Genomic DNA, 22,128 nt, shown 5'->3' with positions numbered 1-22,128 from the left:
ATATACCATTTCAGCCCACTTGGACCCAGTTTTGCTCTCCAAAAACTAGAAGATCTCTAAGTATTATTTCAGCTTTAACATACAATGAGTATTAACCTAATTCAATGCAGTGTGTCTCTAGTAACTGATGCACTCAGGACTAATATCTGCCTGAGATTCAGAGACAAATGAATCTTGGGTCTTTTACCTTCAAGTAACCACCCTGTAGCGAGGGAGAATGGCACATACATATTATATTCCCTCATAGAGGGTAGATTGTGGTGGGTGATATACCAGGCACACACAAACCCAGAAAGGAGCCAGCTGAGATGGCAGAGCAAGGATGAGAAATGAGCCATTCTCAGAGGACATCTCTTTGTACACCCACATCAGTCTAATGACTGAGTCTCTAGAGGTGAGATTTGGGGCTCTCCTGGTCCCTGTGGCATGCAGTGTTTTTTAAATCAATGACTTGAATACATGCATATCAAGATGCTGTAGTAAATACAATGGAAGTGTATAAGCTTGTAGTAAATATGATGGAAATATATTAGCTTGCTAGGTACTTAACAAAGTACCATGGCCTGGGTGACTGCCGCAACAGAAATTTATTCTCTTTCAGTTTTGGAGGCTGAAAGCTCCAAGATCAAGGTGCTGGCAGGGTTGGTTCCTTGTAAAGCCTCTGTTCTTGGTTTGTAGATGGCCATCTTCTAGTTCTTTTCACATTTTCTCTCTATGCATATGTGTCTAAGTCTCTTATTTTAATAAACATACTAGTCATATTGGATTAAGGCAAAGCCTAATGATCTCATTTAACTTGATTACCTCTTCGAAGACCCTATATCCATATAAGATCCTATTCTGAGGTACTGGTGGTTATAAATTTAATGTATGCATTTTTTGGTGAGGAGCACAATTTAACCCATAGCATCTAGTGTAAGAAAAAAATAGACTCATGTTTTGTTCATAATAAAGGGAACCACTACCTTGTGAATAGTGAGGTGGAGTAATTAAGCGCACCTGGATACAAATGCCAGCCCTCTAAGTATTAGCTATGTGTCCTGTGTTGCTGCTGAGATTGAAGACCTTCAGTTTATTATCTGTAATATGGGAGTAATAATTCTAACACCAGATATTTATGAATTCTAAATCTAACATCTCAGAAATCAGTAGGAACAAAATAGTAGGATATACAGAATAACATTTGACTTCATCAGGAGCACAGAGGAACCCCTTGTTTGTTATCTTGGAGGCACAAAGTTGAGAACCATTAAGTCACATATGATAGAGTTAATTAAGAAGAAATGGAATAATAGAAACATTTTTCTTGATTTAATGATTGGTAATTGAAACCTTGTCAGTACTTAATTTTCCTCTATCTTTAATGGATAATTCATGTAAAAGAGTTATTTACCACTGGTAATGACTCAACACATACCAGTGGGAAAAAAACACTGAATTCTTTTTACTTGTCTCAGCATTGTGTGTTTGACTCATTCCCAAGGACATAAACAAGATTTAATTTGGAAAAAAAGAAGGATTTTTTAAAACCCTAGGGACTGTGATAACTTGCACATTTATTTATTTCATTTGGCTTTGCATTGTCTCCTTAAGTGAGCGTTCTTCTCCTGTGTGTAATAGGTAGGTGCTTTCAACTCTAATTCTTACCACTGGCTATTTTGACTGAAATTTTCATGAAGACATTACGATTCAATTTTTTGAAATACTTATTGACAAATTTTTCTGTTCATGTCATTCCAAATTTTATTTGCCTTCTCCACTCCCATTCTGTGGCAAAATACATATACTTAAAAGAACATCTAATTTGAATATGTTCTGAAACAAATCATAAAAGCTAAGATGCACAATGCACGTTGTGGATAGAACTCAGGCACTGGAGTCAGGTGGATATTTTTCTAACAATCATTGCCAACACTTATCCATTTTTGCACCTATGTATCAGGCATGTCTAAAGGATAGATCTTATTATCTTAGTTTTATGTGAGGAAACTAACGGTCTGACAGGTTATTTGTGCCAGTTCACCAGCTGGGAGATGATGCAAGCAAGGTTTAAACCCAGTTTGCTAAATCTAAGATTGATGTCCTTTAAACTCCATTAAGGCTGACATCCACTTAGTAGATTAGAAGTAACTGTGTGAGGGGCTTAGAAGCTTCTGGAAGGAAAAAGAAGCTTCGAAACGAGCACAGCCCTGCAGAAAGTAGTGCTGATCTTTGGAGAGAAGACGATTATGAGTGCAGGACTATCTGCCAGACCAGCCGTATGACACTCGACGACTCTGAGTGCTGTGGAGTGCAGGGTGGAGCAACATGAGAAAAACCTATAATAAGAACACTTGAACTTAAAAAATGTGTAGTGCATTTGAGGCAAAAAGAATATTTTTGTGACAACACTAACCAGACAGTGTTTCAGAGGGTGGGAGGAGTCCCCCTTATCACTATCCACATGCAGTTTGGACGCTGAGGGCTTTGCTCCTGTGGCACTGTTGGTTGCCTTTCTAATTTTCTCACTACTCTTTGCTGAAGAACTTTCATTCTGTGAGAGACAGGAACATGCCCAGCCCCCAGGCAATGCATCATGATTGATTTGGACTCGTTATGACTAGAAATGACAGCCTCATTCCTCTTTGTCAGATTCTTAATTTTAGAGCTTTCTTGATGCTCAACAAGATCTTTTGGTTCTTCTCATTCCAAGCACCTGGTTCATGACTGGTATATCTGTGTCATACTTTTATCAAAACAAGATATTGTTCTTCACACTATCAAGCAATCTTTCGTTAAATTTCTGCCTGTCTCATCATGATCACTGCTTATTATCTCCTTAATTTTCTTTTTCTGTATCTTTGTTATATTTTACATTTTCCATGTCATTTTGTTTCATACATATATCTTTATCTTATATTTAGTCATATATATTTTATGTATATATTTGAAATAGTATCTAGTAGAATATATATCTAATAAAATATATTCTGCCATGGGATTTGTTTGAATCCAATGAGATTCTGTAACCTTTTATACATAGAACTTAAAGCAATTATTTGACATAGTGGATAAAATAAATCACATTTTTGGGAAATAACTTTCTTGCAAAGGACAACAAACAAAATGCGTTAAATATATATTTTAAATCTTATTAAAAATCCAAGATCAAAAATATAGTGAGGATGTATTGAATTTTGTTTTGGGGCAGGGCAAATTAATGGAGTGTATGTTTGCCTCTTGCCTGAAACAAAACAAATTAGCAAAACATATAAAACAATATGTTTTAATTAAGACACTGAATATCAGGCAGTAAAGGACCATCATCTCTGAGAGACAGGAATAGAACAAGGTGAGCCCTATAATTTCTCTAGCTTACTGCCTTGAGAGGGTTTCCAGGATCAGGGGCAGGAAGAGGGAACCCAGACAGCCTGGTGGAGTTCTGAGTTGAAGAGATGAAGCTGAGAGTCAGTGGTAACAAAGTGGCTAGAATTTGCTCAACTTGGTTCTTGAGAGAAGAAAGGGCACACAGAAAGAACTCTGGCAACTTGCAGATGGTATACAATGTGTTCACATAAATCCCTGATTGCAGAAAACTACCCAAGGCCAAGGAGAGAAGCATCTGGAAGGATGAAAAGCAAAAGTACCCAATACTCACACTTGGCTGCAAAGAATGTCTATTCCATCAGACAGCCTGCAAAGGTGTGAGATTCATTAAGAATTAGGTAGAGTACACAGGAAGGCTTTGCCTCAACAGAGGGAAATATTTAGCCCTAAATTGGGCACTATTCTGGTCACAACTAATGAATATTAAACCCCAGAGTTTCAAACTGTTTCCACATGATTTAACTGATCAAAGCTCAAGAATATGTATAGGAATACATAAATATCCAGTTCCCAACAAAGCAAAATTCACAGTATATGAAATTCAATAAAAATTACAAGGCATGCAAATAAGCAAGAAAATATGACCTGTATCGAGGAAATAAACAGAGCCTCAGAGAACTGTGGGACAACTGCAAGTAGCCAAATATATGTGTGATTGAAGTGCCTGAAGGAGAGGACAGAGGGGAAGAGCTTAAAAATATTGAATAGTCAAGAATTTTCCAAGTTTGATAGAAACTATAAATCCACACATTTAAGAAGCTAAATAACTTTAAGTATAAGAAAAATGAAGAAAACAAAACTACGGTATATCATAACCAATTTGCTCAAAACCAGCGATAAAGGAAAAATAATACACACGATGCACCTTTTTCACTAGCTGCTAATAAAAGCTAGGAAAAACAGCTTGGAAAAAAGGTGCATTATGTTCAGACTAGCAGTGATAAGGAAGACAGCAGATTTCTTATTGGAAACCATGTAAGTAAGAAGACAGCATGGTAACATTTTTAAAGTACAACAACAACAAAAGTCCAACATGCCAAGTGAGAATCCTATACTTGGTGAAAATATGTCAAAAATGAAGCTAACTAAAGACTTTTTCAGACATACAAAAGCAGAAAGTATCTATTACCAGCAGACACATAAGAAATGTTAAAGAAAATCCTTCAGGCAGGAGGAATATTCTACCAGATGGAAATACGGATCTATGAAATTAATAAAAAACTATTGAAATTGGAATTACATGAATAAATACATGGAATTTTCCACTTATTACTTAAGTCTCTTTGAAATATGATTGACAGTTTTCCAGAAGTAAAATTGCTGAATTATATAGTGATTCTATTTATAGAATTCTATTTTTTTGAGGTACCTCCATACTATTTTCCAAAATGGCTGTACTAATTTATATTTCCACGAATAGTGTGCAAGTTTCCCTTTCTTCTACATCCTCACCACCGCTTGTTATCTTTCATCTTTTTTATATTAGCCATTCTATGGGGTGATTTTTCACTGTGGTTTTAATTTGCATTTCCCTGGTGATTAGAGATGTTGAGCTTCTTTCATAAATCTTTTGGCCATTTGTATCTTTTCTTTTGAGAAGAGTCTGTTTAGATCCTTTGTCTGTTTTTTAAAAAGGTGTTCTATTTTCTTGCTATCAAGTTGTTTGAGTTTCTCATATATGTTGGATATTAGTCCCTTGTTAGATGTATGATTTACAAATATTTTCTCCCAGTCCATGGGTTGTCTCTTCAATCTGTTGTTTCTTTTGCTGTGAAAAAGCTTTTTAGTTTTATGCAATCTGATTTCTCTGTTTTGGCCTTTGTTGTCTGTGCTTTTGCAATACTTTCCAAGAAATTATTGCCAATACCATTGTTGTGGAGATTTTCCCCTATGTTTTCTTCTACTAGTTTTAGAGTTTCCGGTGTTATGTTTAAGTCTTTTATCCAGTTTGAGTTGACTTTTGTATATGGTGTGAGATAAGAGTCCAATTTTGTTCTTCTACATGTGAATACTCAGTTTTCCCAATATAATTTGTTAAAACACTGTTCTTTCTCCATTGTATGCTCTTTGTACACTTGTAAAAAATCAATTGATTGTAAATACTTCTGGTCTTACTATTCTATTCTATTGGTTGATGTGTCTGTTTTTATGCAGTACTATGCTGTTTTGATTACAATAGGTTTATATTTTGAAATCAGGGAGTGTGATGCCTCCAGTTTTATTGTTTTTGCTCAAGATTGCTTTGGCTATTTGAGTTCCATATCAGTTTTAGAATATTTTTTATTTCTGTAAAAATAACATTGAAATTTTGATAGGAATTGTGTTGAATATGTAGCTTGCTGTGGACAGTATGTACATTTTCACAATATTAATGTTTTCAACTCATGAACATGGAATATGTTTTCATGTATTTGTGTCTTCTTCAATTCTTTCATAAATGTTTTATAATTTTTTTGTACAGTAAAAGCATCTTCTTAAGTTTACTCCTAAATATTTTATTTATTCTTTGATGCTATTGTGAGATAGGTATCTTAATTTTTTTCAGATAGTTTGTTCAGTGTATAAAGATATAACCAAAGGAATTGAAATTGGTGTGTCCAAGAGATATCTGCATGCCCATGTTCATTTCAGCATTACTCACAATAGCCAAGATATAAAAGCAACCTAAGTGTTTGTTAATGAAAGAATGTATAAAGAAAATGTGGCATTTATACCCAATGGAATACTCTACAGTATTAAAAAAGGAGGAGATTCTGTCATTCGCAGCAACATTGATGAAAGTGAAGAACACTATGCTAAGTCAAATAAAACAGGCACAAAAAGACAAATATGACCTCACTTACATGTGGAATCTAAAAAAGTTTATCTGATAGAAACAGAACAGAAGGATGGTTAGTGGACGCTAGAGGAGGAGGAGGGATGAGGAAAGGGAAGATGTTAATCAAAGAGTACAAGCTCAGTTAGACTGGAAGAATAAGTTTTAGTGATCTATTGTGTTACGTGGTGACCCCAATTAATAATAATATATTTCGTATTTCCAAGTAACTAAAAGAATTAATTTTTAACACTCTCACCCCAAAAAATGATGTTGATGAGGCGATGAATATGTCAACTAGCTTGATTGAATCTTTCTACAGTGTATACATAGATGAAAATATCACATTGTACTCTATAAATATACATAATTATTATTTGTCAATTAAAAAGAAATAGTTAAAAATATAATTGCCTAAACAGAAATAGTAGCAATTTAGTGAGGGATTCATAGCATTTTAAAATAAAATGTTTGACATTAAAAACACACAGGTTGGGAGTGGAGAATAGTATATTGCTGGAAGGTTATATACTATACACGAAGTGGTATAATATGTGATGGTAGACTGTAGTAAGTTAAAGATGTATACCACAAACCTTAAAGAAACCATTAAAATATAAAACAAAGATCTTTAGCTAATAATCCAGTAAAGAAGATAAAATAAAATCATAAAAGCATTCAATTAACTCCAAAGAACGCAAAACAAGAAAGGGGATAATAAATGACGACAGTGAGACAGTAGACTGAAGCCTAACCATTGGTAATATTACACCAAATGTAAATTGTGCAAGCCTCAACTAAAACATGGAGATTTTTGGGTTATATGTGAAAAGTAAAACTTATCCTTATGTTGCATAGAGAAAACATGCTTGAAATATAAAGATACAAACAAGTTAAAGTAACACTAATTAAGAGAAAACTGAAATGGCTAAATAGATTTTAGAGCAAAGAACATTGCCAGGAACAAAGAAGGCCATTTTTAATGATGAAAGAGCAGATTTGTCAAGAGAATACAGCAGGTTTAAATTGACAAAAAATGCTTCAAAAGGCAAAACTTATTAAAGATGAAATAGACATATCCACAATCATACTTGAATATTTCAATATACACTTTCAGTACCTGATGAAGCAAATAGACAGAAAATAAGTGAGGATAGAGAGAATTTAACAATTAACCATCAATCAACTTGACCTATTTGACATTTACAGAACATTTTACCATAAAACAATGTAATACACATTTTTCCAAAACACGTAACATGTTTTCAAAGATAGACCATATTCTGGGCTGTGACATAAGTCTTCATAACTTTGAAATAATTCATCACTTAAAGTATATTTTTATGACTAAAATAGAATAAATTTGCAAATCTATAAAGAAAAGATCTCTGGAAAACCTTTAAGTATTTGGAATGAAAAACACATTGCTAAATAATTCATAGGTGAAAGCTGAAATTGAAAAGGAAAGCGGAGTGTATTTTCAATTAAATAAAAATGAAAAATCAATATATCCAAATTTGGAGAGTGCTGCTAAAGCAGTACTTCATAGAAAATTTGTAACACTAAGCACCTTTATAAGCAAAAAGAATGTATCTCAAATCATTGCTCTTAATTTTCATTTTAGAAAACTGGAAAAAGAAGTACAAATGGTATTAAACTAAATAGAAGAAAAGAAAAAGTAAGGATAAGGATAGATATCAATGAAATAGAAAACAGGAAAACAATAGAGACGATCAATGCAAAAAATATTGTTCTATGAGAAGATCAATACATTTATAAATATGCAGCCAGCCTGATGAAGAAAGTAATAAAGAAGACATAAAATAAAAATATGAGGAATGAGAGTGGCAGCATCACATGAAATCTAAAGATATAACAAGCATAACAAAGGAATACTATCAACAACTTTATGCAGATATACTCAACAGCTTTGATGAAATAAACAAATCCCTTGAAAGACACATACTATTGAGTTTACTCAAAAAGAAACAGATACTCTAAAAAGCCATGTCTATTAAATACATTAAATTTATAGTTAAAAACCTTCTCACAAATACTACTCCAGGTCCATATGGCTTTACTGGTGAAGTGTACCAAAATTTAAGGAAGAAAAAATAACAAATTTATGTAAACTCTTCCAGAATATTAAAAAGAAAGGATGATGTCACAACTCATTTTATGTGTCCATCATTAACCTGATAACCAACAAAGACATTGCAGGAAAAAAACCTGCAAATCAATATCTCTCATGAATATAGATGCAAAAAACTTAATAAAAATGTTAGGAAATTGAATACAATGATATATAGTGTGTAAACTAAGTGGGATTTATCTAAGGACTGGAAGATTGGATTGACATTGGGAAATCAATATCATTTAGTATACTAGCACACTAAAAAAGGAAAACATAATTATCTTAACAGTCACTATAAAGGCCTTTTATGAAACACAGCATCTGTTCTTTACAATAGTTCTCACCAATACAAGTATAAAGGGAATCTTTCTCAGCCTGCTAAGGGGGATTTATAAACAACCTGCCACTAACATTATAGACTATAGATCAATAATCAAAAGATCAACAACAAGATAAATATCTCTTACCACTTCAACATGGTATTGAAAGATCTAGCCAGTGCAATAGGCAAGAAAAAGAAATAAAAGGTATTTATGCTGGAAAGGAAGAAAGGAAAGCATTCTTTATTCATAGATGATAAGTTCATTAATTTGAAAAAATTCAATGGCATGTATAAAAACATAAGAACTAATATAGCTTTATAGTTAAAGTAAAAAATTCAAAAAGTATAAAATGTCTAATTTTTCTTTAAGGCATATAGATAATTTAGAAAGTTCATCAGATATAATTACAGAGGAGTCTCAGTTCAAAAATAAAAAGGATTATACTTCCTGCATTCTCTCATCAAATCATAATTAAATAAGAATTTAACTCTAAGTATTAGTGAAAGATGCAGTTATATTTACAAATTTAAATAAAAAACCATGCATCCTTCTAAAGCCCCTTGGATTAAACAATAAATCATATCAGAAATTTAAAAATACCTATAACCAAATAATATAGTTACTACATATCAAATATGTTAGGGAAAGCAAAAGTGGCATTTTGAGGTGATTTATATTCATAAATATTTATATATAAAAATAGAAATTGTAAAAATAAATAAGCAATTGATGAATTTAAGAAAAGAAAGAACAAAAAAACTAAAAATTTGAAGGAACAAGATAATAATAAAACAGTAAAATAATTAAAATAGAAACCAAGATTATAACAAAGAAGAAAGCTACAAGTTGATTATTTGAAAAGACTTGTAAAACAGAACACCTATGACAAGATAGACCAAGAGAAGAAAAGGAAAGAGGAAGGAACAGGAGCACAGAACTGTAGAACCTTAAGTGATTTCAAAGGTCATATAAGAAAAATTTTAACAATAAATGTGTGTCACCAGTGTCAAAAACTTAGAGGCAATGGAAGAAGTTCTAAAATAATATAACTTAGCAAAATTTATTTGAGAAGTATCAAAGACTTGAGTATTTATATAACTAAGAATATGAAGCAATAACCTTTCCATAAATCAGACCATATGGCCTGTGAAGCTTTCAAGGTAGAGATCAGTTTTATACAGATTTTTATAGACAACTGGAAAAGATGGAAAACTTACCTAATCCTTTGAGGCCAATGAATCCTAGTATCAAAGCCAGACAAAAATATTATGAGAAATGGTCACACAGAATCATTTTTCTCTTAAATTTTATAATTTTGTGTGTGCATATACTTATATAAATCTATATGGATATTTCCACCAATTTTTGTAAAAAGGTAATACTCATGATCAAATTGTATTTTGTCTAATATTCATTGAAAAATTCATTTATAAATGTAATTCATTCCATTTATAGATTTAAGAAGATAAACAATATGATAATTTGAATATACGGAAAAAAGTTTTTTTATATGACTCTCCATGAATTAATAATCAAATGTAGGATTTTCATCAAAATTAAATCTTAGTAATTTAGAAATATAAGGAAACTTTCTTAACCAGGTAGAGGATATTAAAAAAAAAAGCACACATATTTCTAAATGGGGAAATTTTAGAAAGCTTCCCTTTGAATTTTAGAATGAGTTAAGGATGCCTAATATCACAAATTTTATTCAACATTGTGTTGGAACTTCTAGTCAGTGCAACCATGTAAGTAAAATGCTTTAGAGATTGGAAAGGAGGGACAAGGAATGTTATTTGCATATGATATACATTTATATAGAAACCTCTAAATTATCTAATTACAAAACATTATCAAACATAATAGTTGTATTGAGCAAATTGGCTGTGTATAAAACAACTATAAAAGACAGATTTTTATATTTGTTGTGAACAATTAAAAACAATGAAGAGAAGTCATCATTTACAATAGGTTCATAAAATATCAAATATTCAGGAAAAAACTAACAATATGTGTAAGATAGCTAATGATATATTGAAACTATTTCTAAATTTATGTATAGATTAGAAAGCTATCAGAGTTAGTATTCTTCTATCAAATTGACAAGATTCTAAATTTTGTACAGAAGAATAAAGGACCAAGATTACAGTGGCCAGCTGTGAAGGAAAACACTACATGAGGACTTGAACTTCCAGAAACCAGAACTTACCATGTATTTTGTAGCAATTTAGATGGTTTGGTAAAGATGTAGGTATAGACAAACCAATAATGGAAAAAGAGTCCCAAAATATGATAGACATTGCAAATATTAGTAGATAAAAGAGTAAGAGCTCAATAAATAAACTTGGAAAATATGTTATTCATAAAAAAATTAAAATTGGAGCTCTATCTCACTTTATATATTAATACAAAAGTTAACTCTAGTAAAATAAGGATTTGATTGTTGAATCTAAAGTTATAGACTGTACTTCTGGGAAAATGGAGTAGACACCATTTTTCTATTGGGACTTAACAATTCTAGACATTATATATAAAACAAACATAAGAAGATTCTGAAAGATGGAGAGAAGAGACAGACTGGCTGGGGACCACGAGCCCCAAAGAACAGCCTGCTGGTGAGTTCCCTGGGTTCTCTTTTGCCCTTCATATGACCCAGACTGGGTGTTGAAGAAGCCAGGAACCCAGAATGCCAACCATCGCAGACAAAAGGTCTCAAGAAAATCCTGACCCCTTTAGTCAAAGGATCAGGAAAGGCAATAACTGCTTGACTGCAGCTGAACATCACAGGAAAAACTATGGCACTGTCCCCTCCTCCACCAACAAAGGCTGGGAGGATCCTAGACTTTCTCCCTCAAGAGGCTGTGCTGGGGCCTTTCAACACCTGCTCCTCGGGGATGGTATCTGAAAAGGCTATATAAGGAGCCAGTATTTCACCCTCCTGGCCAGTAGCCACTCTCCTCCTTGGTGTTGATGGAGGCTACAAGGGGCCTGGGCTTCCCCATCAACCCATCAGGATTGAGGGACCCTTCTCTACTCACAGGGTGGTATCTGATGAGGCTGACTAGAGGCTCAGGACTTAAACTTTTGCCCAGTGGTAACCAGACCATTCCTACTGTATTTCAGTGAAGACCATATGGGGAGCAGGAACTTCCAACCCTGCCCAGCAATAAGAAGGAGCCCCCTGCTTGGCTCAGGTGTCAATGGAGCTCCACCTGGCAGTAATGAGGTAGCAATTCCCTCTACTTCTGCTGCAGCTGTGTTGGAGAAAGCCTGCCAAAAAGAAGGTTTCAGTAAGATCCAGACTCTCATGCCATAACAAGAAAATATTTAGGTTTCAACAAAAAAATCACTGGTCATTTAAAAAACCAGGAAGATCTCAACTTGGAGAATAAAATACAATGAATATAACAAAAATGAGGTGACAAGGATGTTAGAATGATCTGACCAAGATTTTGAAGTAGCTGTGGTAAATATTCTTCAATGTGCTATCATGAACAGTCTTGAAACAAATTTAAAAAGGCTCTCCCCAAACAAAAAAGTATTAAAGAAATAGAGACATAAAGATAAACCAAAATCGGCATACAATTACTTAAAAAAGCAGTTCAGTGGATAAGAAAGTGGATTGAATAATACAGAAATTATTCAATCTGAACAACAGAGAGAGAAGACACTGAAAACATTGAGCCAAGCCTCAGGGACTGGTGACTCACTCTAACAAAAGACATGGCATTTGTATCATCAGAGCCCTGGAAAGAGAGAACAAAGAGGATGGTTAGAAAAAGTACTGAAAAAGTAACAGCGAAACATTTCTGAAATTTGGCAAAAGGACATATACTTACAGATTCAATAATCTGAGTAAACCTCAAACAGGATAACCCTAAGGAAATCCTCTCCAAGACCCATCATAACTAAATTTCTGAAAATTAAAGACAAAGAAAAAATTTTGAACATCAGCGAGAAATGACACATTACCTACAGGTGAAACACAACTCAAAGGCAAGCAGATTTTTTTAAATCATAAATCAAGGAAGTCAGGAAAAAAGCGACACAGTATTCTTCAGTTGCTGAAGGAAGAGAATTGTCAATTTATACCCAGTGAAAATACACTTTAAGTATAAAGAGGAAATCAAGACATTCTCTGATGAGGAAATCTAAGAGACTTTGTTGCCAACAGACCTGCCCTAAAGCAATGGCTAAATGAAGTTCTCTAAACAGAAAGAAAATGATTTAATAAAAGGACTCTTGGGACATTAGAGCAGATGAAAGCATATAAGAAAGAGCAAGAGGGTCAATATAATGGACTTTTTCTCTCCTTTTGAGTTTTCAAAATTGTTTATGACAGCTAAAGCAAACATCTCACCACAGTCTGATGTGGTCCTCAATGCATGTAGAGGAAATATTTCAGTTAATTATAATTGGGGCAGGGTAAAGGATCATAATGGTACGTGTTCCAAACTTCACTACGAGTGCTAAAATGTTGATACCAGCAGACTAGTTACCAAGCACTGGTAAGGATGTGTTAGAAACTGGGTCCTATAGTATATTGTTGGTGCAAATTTAAAATCCTACAGCCATTCTGGAAAATCATTTGACAGTTTCTTTAAAACATGTATAGGCCAGGCACGGTGGCTCACACCTGTAATCCCAGCACTTTGGGAGGTTGAGGCGGGTGGATCATGAGTTCAGGAGATCAAGACCATCCTGGCCAACATGGTGAAACCCCATCTCTACTAAAAATAAAAATATAAAAATTAGCTGGGTGTACTGGTGCGTGCCTGTAATCCCAATTACTTGGGAGGCTGAGGCAGGAGAATCACTTGAACCAGGGAGTTGGAGGTTGCAGTGAGCCAAGATCACGCCACTGCACTACAGCCTGGTGACAGAGCAAGACTCAGTCTCAAAAAAAAAACAAAACAACACCAACAGCAAAAAAAAAAAAACCCCAAAAAACCAACATGTATATGCCCTTACCATTCAACCTAGAATTCACATTCTGGTACATTTATCCTAGAAAAATGAAATCTTATGTCCATACAAAAACCTGTCCATGAATGTTCATTGCAGCTGTATTTGTGATAGCTCAAACCTGAAAACAACCAATACATCCTATGATAGATCAATAGTTAAAGAAACTGTGTACATTAGTAGCATAGCATACTATTTTGAAATAAAAAGCAACAAATCATTGATACATACAGTTAGGATGGAACTAAAGGGCACTATGCTGAGACTAAAAAAGGTTGATCTTAAAATATCATACACTGTATGACTGCATTTATGTAACATTTTTAAAGTGACAGGATGAGAAACAAGAATAAATTAGCATTTGCCAGAAATTAGGGATGCTTAGGTGGGGAAAGAGATGGGTGAGACGTGATGGGTATGGCCATAAAGAGGTGGCACAGAGACCTTGCTGGTGGTGGGTCAGCCTGCACCTTGAATGTTGTGGGGTTATGTGAACTTACACATGTCATAAAATGACACAGAACAGCATATTTATGCTATACTAATTCCAATTTCCTGGTTTTGATATTGTACTAGAGCTTTGGAAGAAGTAAACATTGGGAGAAATTGGATGAGAGGTACTGGGTGAGAGGACTTATCTATAAAGTTTTCAATTTCCTGTGAATTTATAGTCATTTCAAAATTAAAAGTTAAGAGAAGAAGTAAAGCTGTAAAAGTTTTACAAGAAAATATGGATATTTTAGTCCTTACGTAGCAAAAGTCATTTTAAACAAAATACTTAAATATAGGCTATATAATACTTAATAAAATTGACTGTACTGAAAATGAAAACTTTCATGAACCACTCCCAAAACATGAAGACTGCTGGGTATGGCATTACCTACCTGTAATCCCAGCTATAATGGGGACTGAGGCGGGAGGAATGCTTGAGCCCAGGAGTTCAAGGCCAGCCTGGGCAACATAGTGAGACCCTGTCTCAAAATAAGATTTTTTAAAATTAAAAAACATGAAAAGACCCTCTAAAAGCTGGGAGAAGATATTCTCAACAAACACATAACTAATGAAAAGTCAGTATTGAAAATAAATTTTAAAAATTCTGAGCATCACTAGAGAAATTACAAACCACACACAAAAAAGCCATTAGTATTCAACACACAGAAGAGAAAGTACCAATTTCTAATAGATGTCTGAAAAAAATCAACATAACTGTTGATAAAGAAAATGCAAGTCAAACCCACAATGTGACCCTATTTAACATTCATCTGACTGGCAAAGCTGGAAAGTGTCTCCTTATGAAGGATGGAGAGGACCTATTATTCACTGCTGTTAGGTTTGTACATCATAGAGACTTTCTAGAAAACAGGTTAATGTCACTTCCTAGGGCTGGACATCGACATATCCTACCACATAGGAATTCCATATCTACCCAAGAGAAAGCCTTGTACACAATACAGTGTATGAGAAAATTCATAGAGAAGTGTTGGGCATAACTCAAATGTTCTTCCAGAAGAATGAATGAATAAACTAGTATAGTCACACAAATGAATCTTAAAAAGGAGAAAGATAAATAAACTAAACTATATACAATATGGATGAATCATAGGAAGTTAAAAAAGCTAAAATATTAAATATAAATTCTTTTTTGATAATATTTAAAAACTATGATAAATTAGGAATGTATACTACATAAATAATATGAAATATATAAATAAAATTAAAATAATATGAAAATGACAAAAATTGATTAACACGGGGGTTAGAGTGATGGTTATTCTGATGGAAGTAGGTGGGGAAAGAGACAGAAAGAGAGACAGAGACAGAGACAGAGAAAATATCTCTTTCAGATTGATAGGGGAAAGACTAGGGGATAAATGGGTGAGGATTTGTCAACATGAAATCAAACCGAAGCAGGATTTTATTTCTAGCCCAATAGAGAGTGTGTGTGTGTGTGTGTGTGTGTGTGTGTGTGTGTAAGTTTGTGAAATGCTAAATAAAAATAGATTCTGAAGTCAAATTCAGCATTTTATTTTATTTTATAACAGAGAGCCCAAAACAAAATAGAGGAGCTGTGCCGTGGAGTTGAACCAGTGCATTTTTCAGCTCTGTTCTACTTCGAGTTCATTAGTTACTTTAGTTTATGCCAGTCTGGATGGAATTCCAGCTTTGGGAACTCATACTGGAACGTTTTTTTGACTTTTGATTTTCTGAAAATTGATTAAAATTTAAAAAGTTGAAAATATTTTTGAAGGCTTAGTTATAGTTCAATAATTTAAAAATTTAGAATTTCTAAAATATTATTGAATTCATAGTTGAAAATGAGGTTAGAGCTAGCCAGCCTTAATGACCTCATCACAGATAAAATGGAAAAAAATCTGGTTGTAATAAAATGATAACACTCATATATTTTTGAGTGAAGAAAAAGTTAAAATGACAACAGCAATAGAATGATTGTGTTGGAGTTCAATTAAGACATTCCCACGTATCTCATACTTTCTTTAGCCCTGACTAATGGATGTGAAATTGCTGGCACAGACACTATCCAGGATGTCCAGTAAGTCCTGTCATTTCTAGCAAGTAAACATAACAACATTGCAAACAAGCAACAAATCAAAGAAGATGGCTCTCTCTATTTATAAGCACTAAAATGTAACATTCCCCTTTGTAGATTTCTGGAAAGAGTTTGCAGACATAAAGCAAGCACTCATCCGTAAAGTTCTTATTTTAACCAAATTATCTGCCCAGATGGAAATTTTATTTTGTTTGAATGGGCATGTGACAGTATCACTCTGAAATGATGGTGCTGGTGCTGGCATATTGCATCTGGAAGAGATGTAATGAGTATTATTGTATTTCTTTGGAAATAGATCATTATGCAAAAATTATCTCTTGGAATAAAATTTCCTATGTTTGGTAATAGTCCAAGAGAGAAAGTTTTAAATTCCAAGCATGAATATTATCCCAATGTGAGTTATTAATTAGAAGGCAAGTTTTCCTCATAAGCATTCTGAGTTTAAATATGTTATTTACAAGTATAATAGGCAAATGAAACCATTTAAAAATTAATTGAATGTGTCTCTCCAATTCTATCCTAGCTTGATTCTCTTATGCTTATTTCACCCCCATGGGAGTCCACAGCAAGACCTTGCTCTTTGACATTTCATTTAGTTTCAAAAATTGGCTAAAAGGGAATCAAATCTATGTATTCATACATATGAATGACATGTTTCAGACCACCCGGTTTAGACTGTTATGGTTCTTTCTCAACATTCATGACTCCAGTCAGGCTCATGTTGGATATGCCCAAGTTCAGTTTGATTGAAAGTAGCATGAATATAGAAGGAATAGAATTGCGGAAGGGGAGTGTTGAGTCTGGATTTCCTATTACAACTTGAAAAATGAAAATTTGATTGTCTAGGATGCTTCTGAAAACTTCCCACCAAAATATATCTAAATAGAACTGGAGTGTGAATTGGTAACATGAAGTGCAGATGTTTACTCCAAGTGCAAAATCTCCTTGAAGACCTTATTTTGAAATTCAGCTTTTACACTCTATAATATATGCTTGGTTGAATGTAAAAACATTGTTATAGCACAAATACCAGTTAAAACCATTGCAGTCTCATCCAAATCATTTATAACAATCAACACTCAAGACTTGAGCACCAGAACAGGAGAGAGGATGAGCTCCTGGGTTGAACTATGCTTAAGAAAGAGAGTAAAGACTCGTGAAAGGCAATCAGAGAGATAAGTGGCAAAATTGAGAATGGATTACCAGAAGACAAGAGAAGAGACCAGTCAACAATATCAGATAAGTCAGAGAAAGTGAGGAAGGCATGGACATGAGCTGACATGAGGCCACTGAACTTGATGATGGAGATATCATTAGGGCTTGTAGAGACAGACAGCTGTTTCTGAAGAATGATTCGGGAGAGAGAAATGTCAATGGGTTATAGAAGAGGTGGAGACTAGTTGGCCCCTTTCTAGTGAGGGTTGAAGATGCGAAGGAGGCAAACAGGAGAGAAAGGAGAGAGAGCCAATTATTTGCATTTTTATATTTGTAGCAAACAATTAGAAAAGGTGAAGATAAATCATCATTGATAATAGTCTAGTATCATATCAAATACCAGGAAAACGTCTAGCAAAAATATGCAGGATATTTACCAATATATTGATCTCTCCCTAGATTCATGTATCAGTATTCTCAGTGTTCTTTATTTAAATTGATAAGATGATTCTAAAATTTATATAGAAGATATATTCATAAAGAATAATAAAATGATGAGGACAAGGAAGGCAAGACATTTTGTGATTACTTTTAGTTTCTCCATAGAGAAAAAGACCATGTCACCTCCTGGGAAGGTGGGGAGGGAAGTGCCTGTCTTTTTCCACCTGCAGTAATAACCCACCTCCCTTACTGATATGTGTCGAGGACATCTTGAGACATCGTCCAACTCCTCAGGCAGTTTCTCCATTGAATATAGTCACCATAAGACAGTGCACCAAAATAGATGAGGGTATAGTCATGGGAGCTTGTTTTCTTGAGAAGGTGAGTCAGGAAGCTCCCAGGACAGAAGACCTTCCGGGGAGATGTCCCAGTACAATCCACGGTCAATAGTCTCAACTACTCGGGAATCACCATCTGATGTGGCCAAATGAGGCTTTTAGATGAAAGGGTAGTCATAAGCATTGAGAAAAATGCTTTAGAGCTCCATGTGAAAAACAAATCCTTTCTCTGGTGTGGTTTGGGTTTGGCAGCATAGTTATTAGAAATTCTGTCTGGGGCTTCTGTTCTTTCCTGCTCTAGGCCCTTCAGCATATGAAACCAGCATACCAGATGACCACGTATGATCCAGTGTTGTCAAAGGAGAAGCTGAGGAGGTGTTAGACTTCTTGGTTGCAAGTGGTGGCTGGAGCTGGCTGCTACTGGAAGTGCTGAGTGTGGTTCAACACCATCTGATGGTGTCATGACGATACGGGAGGACGGCAGGGAAGTGCTGGGAGGAGAAGGGTGGGTCCCTGGTGAGGGCTCCAGCCCTGGGCCTGGGCCCAAGGACATAGGTAAGGACAGGCACTCCTGCCTTAGCGTCCACATGTTGCATTTCCCAAGACCACCCTGGCCCGCCATGCCCCATCCTGTGCCTGTGAAAACCCCGAGACCTTAGTGGGCACAGACACAAGCAGCTGGACACTGATAGGAACACACCAGCGGAAGAAGACACAAGCGGCTGGATGTCGAGAGGAACGCACCGGCGTAAGAGCACATTGACAGCCCCAGCAGACTGGCAGGCCATCAACTGGCAGAACGACACTAAGTTTGGCCAGGGTGTTCGGAGGAGATCCTGGCCACTGAGTGGACCGACTCGAGGGGAAAACCACCTTCCCACTCCATCTCCCTTCTGACTCCCCCATGGGCTGAGGGCTACTTCCACTGAATAAAACCTTGCACTTATTCTCCAAGCCCATGTGTGATCTAATTCTCCTGGTACACCAAGGCAAGAACCCCGGGGTACAGAAAGCTCTCTGTCCTTGCGATAAGCTAGAGTGTCTAATTGAGCTGGTTAACACCAGCCGCCCACCGACGGCAAAACTAAAAGAGCACTCTGTAACACACGCCCACTGGGGCTTCAAGAGCTGTAAACATCCACCCCTAGACACTGCCGTGGGGTTGGAGCCCCACAACCTGCCGGTCTGCATGCTCCCCTCTAGAGGTTTGAGCAGCAGGGCACCGAAAAAGTGAGCCACACCCGCTGTCGCACGCCTTGCCAGGGGGACAAGGGAACTCTTCCTTTCAGTGAGGCCAAGATTTCTTTTGTTCTTTAGCCAATTAATTTGCTTAATATTAGATAATAATGCTATGTAAACCTGATAATGTTAGAATAATCTATTCGTACAGTTTAAAAATAACACAGGTAGGATAGATCTTTGTTGCTCATGTGTCCATTGTGTTGCTCCGCTTACAGTGCTGACTATTCCCTCTCAAGCTCTGATCGTGCTCAATCTCACCACATTTGCCTCATTCTCATTTTTTGTCTTCTGGTAGATATGTTTTTGGCGAACCATATTTTAGTCATCCCTTCGCCCTAACAACTAATATAAACCCTGTCCCAGACTGTGCTTAATAAATCTTGCTGAATGGCTGAATGAATGAATGAAATCCAAAGCTCAGTACTGAGAACCAGCGGCTGTAATTTAACAAGTTTCTGACTTAAAAAGACTCTCTTCTCTCTGTCCTGTTCAAAGTCATGGTTTTAAAACATCTATATTCTTTATACCTCTGTCCTCCCTCCAAAATCTTGCAGAGAGGAAGGTGGGAGGACAGATAATGGATATTTTCTTTGCTCTGTGAAATGGGTCAGACTCTCACTGGGCACACAGGCAATCCCAAGACCTTTCAATCACCCCATAACTATTACCAGGCATGGGAAATACCAGTGTGGACTTGCCACACAGTCCACTTAATGTATGCATTCCATGAACACTTGCCATGAGCCCAACTTCTTGCTTGGTTCAAGGAATACAAAGCTGAATAGTGGCGGCCTTCCCACTGAGACCTCAAATCTCTCCTACAAAGCAACGACAGCTTTCTCATAAAGAACAGCAGAAACTGTGTGTATGGGAGTATGAGAGAGGGAGTCGTAGGGGGAGAAAAAGTTTCTGATGGAGTTTTGATAGGTGGCAAGAAGAGGAAAAAAACTCCCTCCCCAAAATGCAGAGGCAAAGAGGAGCCTCATGCTAGGGGGTGGTTAGGGAGTAATTTTACAGTTTTTAAAGATAATTTTAGAAAGACTACCATGGCAAAGTGGCTAGGGCATAAAGCAGTGGGAAGAGAGTGGAGACAACTATACTTCCCCTGAAGGTGTGTGTGTATGTGTGTGTGTGTGTGTGTCTGTGTACAAGGGTGGGAGCAATTCCTTGATTCTTTCAGTTCATTCACTTCTCAGCAAAAAACTTCTGTTTCTAGTTCTGCATTTTTGTATCCTCAGGTGAGGTTTCTGCAAGTCAAACCCTTATGGCTGAATTTTATGTTTGAATACATTTTTCCATTGGGCACAGCTAGTAGCTGCATCTTGATTTCTACTTTCATTGAGAATCATAACTGTATTAGAAGAAGGAAGACATTTTTATTTTTGTAGCAAACAATTAGAAAAGGTGAAGATAATATATATATTTAAGGTGGATGTATTTATATATATTTAAAGTGGATACCATTTAAATATTTGGATACTTATATTTATATTTAAATAAGTGGATACCATTATATATATTTAAAGTGGATACCATTAGGCTCATACACGTAGGAGGCTCTCAATAAACTTGATGGTGGTTTAACCAAGTCTGAAGTTCTTGGTACACAACTGCACAATTGAGACTCAGAACAGTGAAGTAGGTCCCCTAAATTGACTTAGTCAGCCAGTCCCCGTGCTAGCTAGTGTAAAAATCCAGGACATCCAAATCCAAGGCTTTCAATACCTCATGTGTTTATATTATTTATTTATTCATAGGCATTTATTAAACACCTTTTATGTGCCAGGCATTATGCTTATTCATAATTTTTTGACATTGATCCAGGCCGCAATCAGAATGAAAGCACAATAAAAAGCCACAACTTAATTATCTTATTTTTCAGGGGCCTAGTCTTACATTCATTACATCCCCACATAATCTCCAAGAGAGATTTTTTTGCTGGCATTCTTCACCATCATTCAACTGTAGCAGCGTGAAGGCAGCTATTAGTGCACAGGTTTCTGTGGTTATTTGACATAAAATAAATGTCAGCTTTGTAATCTTAGTCCTTATGAAACAAGTGTTAACTAAATGGAGTGAGAACAACTCACATTTAAATTGCTTCTATTGTCCAATCCTTCAAAGGTAAAATGAACTCCTCCGAGTCATCATCAATGTTCTCATCAATAAGCAGACACTCCAACTGGGTATGCAGGGAAGATCTCTGGGTCTTTTAAAGACAAAATAGCACACACTAATGAGTTAGAGACACATTGGTTTGTGACTCAAAAATGTGATTTGTTATCAGAAGAAATAACAACTAAAGGTGAGTTACTACCTATTCTGCAAACACGATTGCTCCCAGGAGTGACTTTCTGAAGTTCCAAGAATTAGAGGACTGCTTATCAAATTAAATAAAAATTAAATATGTTTACAATTTGTTTTCATGCATCCCAGAGTCTTTTTACTATTCTGTTGGCCTTTCTTTCTCTTCCCATGTCCATATAAGAGTTCGAAAACTCTACTGCAGATTTCAGCTAGCAATTGTATTTTAATCAAATGTGAGAACAATTCTCTATCTTGCTACAGTTCAGAATCTTTTTCTACCAACCAAATGAAGAATGAGTTTGCTCAGGCTGTTACAGGGCATCATGAGTGGCCCCAAGTGATTCAAAGACCACCTTTGAATTGGTGTTGGTGTTTGGGCCTCTGGCTTCATCCCTTACCATGGGTGACCCTCAACCAGCCATTGGTGTGGCCAAGTCCTCAGCATCCTTGCTTCTGAATGGGAACGGATGCCT

The sequence above is a fragment of the Gorilla gorilla genome, chromosome 6, assembly GCF_029281585.2.
Source record: "Gorilla gorilla gorilla isolate KB3781 chromosome 6, NHGRI_mGorGor1-v2.1_pri, whole genome shotgun sequence".
NCBI classification, from domain to species: domain Eukaryota; kingdom Metazoa; phylum Chordata; class Mammalia; order Primates; family Hominidae; genus Gorilla; species Gorilla gorilla.
The sequence above is the reverse complement of the archived record's forward strand: the minus strand, read 5'-3'. Positions refer to the sequence as shown.